Below are 3,490 nucleotides of genomic sequence, written 5' to 3'. Positions count from 1 at the left end.
CTGATACGCGTGCGCCTGTCAGTCGCAGGTGTTCAATTTCCGATCAATTAATTTCCAAGTTCGCGTAAAAAAAAAAAAAAAAAAAAAAAAAAAAACTGGTGTGACTACTCATTCGCAAAGAAACGCGTGTGGCGACTGCGAACGNAAAAAAAAAAAAAAAAAAAAAAGAAACTGGTGTTCGAGGCCATTCGCAAAGAAACGCGTGTGGCGACTGCGAACGTAGTCGCTGCATTTAGGTCATCATCGCGTTCGGCTCGTGATGGATTCGCCGTCTCCTCCGCGCTTCGTACGGCTCGCGAATGTTAAGAGGATCTTAACGACTAAACGCGTATTATATGCTCGCACGCGGGCATGCGCGCATAATTTTATACGCAGTACACATATCGCGTCTGCCCGTCTCTCGTCGAGAGACGTGTATACACGCGCGTAAAAGAAAAAAAAAGAAACGCGAACAACAGGTGCGCGCGCGCGATCCGCGAGCGATACGCGAACTATGACGTTGAACGTTCCAGACGTGTGCGTTTGCCAAGACAAGGTGAGCTGAATAAAAATAAAAAAATAAAAAAATAAAAAAAAAGACTCACTTTCGTCGAAGCTCCAGATAACTTTTTGCAAGGATCTTCAAAAATGTGTAAAATTTTTTAAGCACGGCAATTGCGACAAAAGTTATTTCCTCGCAAATTTGTCAGAACACTACACAATTTTTAAAAACAAAAATATAAATCTGATAATTTTATTTTTTTTTAGATAATTTTATACTTGCAAAAATTTCTGCTGAAACTTCTTCGACGCGTGTTATCTACGTGTGTTCGCAAATAGTCGTGAAACATTGCTTCTCTCGGGGATACGTGGATGCGTGTGCACAAGTGCAAGAAATAGAGTTACACAATTGTATTAAAACAAATCGAGAGAGAGAGAGAGAGAAATTATTCGTTCGAAAATATTCAATGTAAAATGCGACTTTGCAAAATGGCGTTATATTACGAAACGGTACAGAACAAATCAAACGAAACACCGACAGGCGAAACACCGTTTGTCAAAACAAGCGTCATGTAATTCATTCGGAAATAAATCACGGGATTCTCTCACAACAAGTTCATTGAAACGAAACGTTTCGTAGTCGCGTGGAGAAAAAAAAAAAAAAAAAAAAAAAAATAATCGCGCAAATCGTCAAATAAAAACTCATAAATAACGCGTATCCCGTACAAAATACATACGCGCGCGTATCCGCTCTGAAAGTAGTACACGTAGCTCCCACGGTTTTACCGGGAACGCGCGCGCGACGAGCACACACACGGGACGCGCGGCGAAACACGCGAGACGCGCGTGAGCGAGAGAGAGACGGAACGAAAGCAACTCCATTTCGGTGCACCGACTCGCGGCGAGTACGACTCTCGGCCAAAACAAAATTTTCGTTTCCACCCACCGCCGCGCTCTCTCATTTTATATTCGCGCAACATGATAAACAGCATCGGACACGAGTCGCACACGGCATCCGTTATCCCACTCGAGAGTAAAGCGCGAATCACTCGACTCTGCTCTGTGTTACATATATACATACATACCCGCGATTTGGAGCGTTGCGGAAAAAGTCACACAGCCAACTTCGCACAGGACGACAACCAACCCGCTTCCAGTAATCCAAGGGAGAGAAATCACGCACTTTTTGCAAGCAAATCACAATTCACGCTTTTCTTATTTTTCTCACTTCGCGAACACCCCGGCGGAATGAAACAGACGACGATTTTTCACTCAAGCACCTCTTCGCGAGAGATTCGAGAAAACGGAATTGCAACCGGCGACGATCTCGCGGCGACACGTCGCACAGGGGTTACACGCGTTCCCGCAAGGGTTACCCGCCGCGTTTTGTCGCGACGATGAGAGAGACGAGAACCGCGCGAAAATCGACGTGCAAATACCGCGACGAGTCGCGACTCTCCCGAGGCCTCGCGATCGTGACATTAATGAGAATTTTCGCGGATGATACGACGCTCACGCGGGCACACGTCACGGAACGACGAGCAACACGAACCTCGCGGCGCGAGCTCTTGCGGCAGACTGACAAGTGACACCCGGGACCTGCGCGCAACTTCACGCGCCGTACCGCACGCCCTCTCTCCCCTCCTTTCCAGCCGACAGGGCTTCTACTATTCGCGTGCATTCGATCAACGACACGATAAATATTTCAAGGTACGAGAGATTTTTCCTTCCTCTCGTTTATCCTGACCTGACTATGAAATTTTCCATGTTTTATTTAACGTTCTTGTTCCGAGTATATGTATGTTAAGCGTTTAATTTTCATATTCTGTTTAGAACGCACATCAACGCGGCCGAATGAGTGAGACATTTATCCGCGCGCGCGCGCGTTAGAAGAGGAGCGGACATATTGGACGTAACTGTGTTGTACATTGTACGTAAAAATTTAATATCTTACGAAATATATTTATTTTATACAAATATGTATTTTTGCGCGATTTACATTTTAACGTCGTTCTATATGGATTCTGTGATGTTCGCGATAAATTACTACTCGCGCGACGACGATTTTCGTCGCGCAGGTTATAATGTGTGTGTACAACATGAACGGAGAAAAACATCCGTAAAAAAAAACAAAATAACCATTCGCAATTTACACGCACATTTTCTAAAAATTTACAAACAAACGAAAAATTTATTTTTTTAATTAACTTTACAATTTTGTTGGTGGCGCCGTGTAGGTGCTGATTCACGATCGCGGTTCAAGGACACACGCTGACGATGGGGAAACGGACGATTATGGACTTCTACGCGAAGGAGAATAAGCATGGCAAAGAGGTAAGTTCTAAAATGTATGCGCATAATAGATGTTAGATAAGCATCGCATTTCAATTTCTACTTTACTTAACGTGACCGTGTTGCAACGCGTGTTTCAAATATAACGTACAAGAATCAGACGTGTTAATTATCTTTATTTGTTAGAAACAATAGAATGAAGACATTACAAGTAAACACAAAGATTTGAATGTTCGAATACTATCCTACAAAATTTAGTAAAATAGCCCAAAGCATGTATTTGAAGTAACGACGTATTGATAGCGAAACAAATAACAGTAATAATATTTTAACGACTAAATTTTTCTATCTCATAAGTGTAAATTTTCTTAACTCTAAAGAGCTGGCATTTGTTTTCTTGAATTCTTGTAAACATTTGATTCGCAACACAAAACTTGTAAACACATGTAATGTTTTTTATCAAGTTTTTTGTATAAAGTTATCGTGCAGATTCAAATCCAATATATTGATTGTTGGCTCTCTAGGAGTTAAAGTTCTGTAAAAATCTGTAGAACACCAGATCGGAAGAATCAAACCGATCTGTAGAAAATCAGTGAGTAGATCGCTGCATCAAACGCTTTACAACAATTCATTTATATTGATTTAACTATATTTCTAATGAGACTGAGATTTTGTTTGACTCGTTCTCATGTTATTTATTTGAGAAATTCTCGCAAAA

General features: G+C 41.8%; 1 long non-coding RNA gene across 1 annotated transcript; it reads left to right on the top strand.

The window, feature by feature from the left end:
- The first annotated feature begins 2,144 nt into the window (after nt 1-2,144).
- LOC109856329 lies at nt 2,145-2,807 on the top strand. Its single transcript, XR_002250384.1, has 3 exons — nt 2,145-2,190; nt 2,314-2,410; nt 2,718-2,807. It is a non-coding gene; the product is annotated as an uncharacterized LOC109856329 (long non-coding RNA).
- The last annotated feature ends 683 nt before the right edge of the window (nt 2,808-3,490 follow it).

This window comes from Pseudomyrmex gracilis, unplaced genomic scaffold (assembly GCF_002006095.1).
Source record: "Pseudomyrmex gracilis isolate BER0280 unplaced genomic scaffold, ASM200609v1 scaffold_114, whole genome shotgun sequence".
Classification (NCBI taxonomy): domain Eukaryota; kingdom Metazoa; phylum Arthropoda; class Insecta; order Hymenoptera; family Formicidae; genus Pseudomyrmex; species Pseudomyrmex gracilis.
Note: the sequence above shows the minus strand (reverse complement) of the source record. Positions and strands in the feature narration are given on the sequence as shown.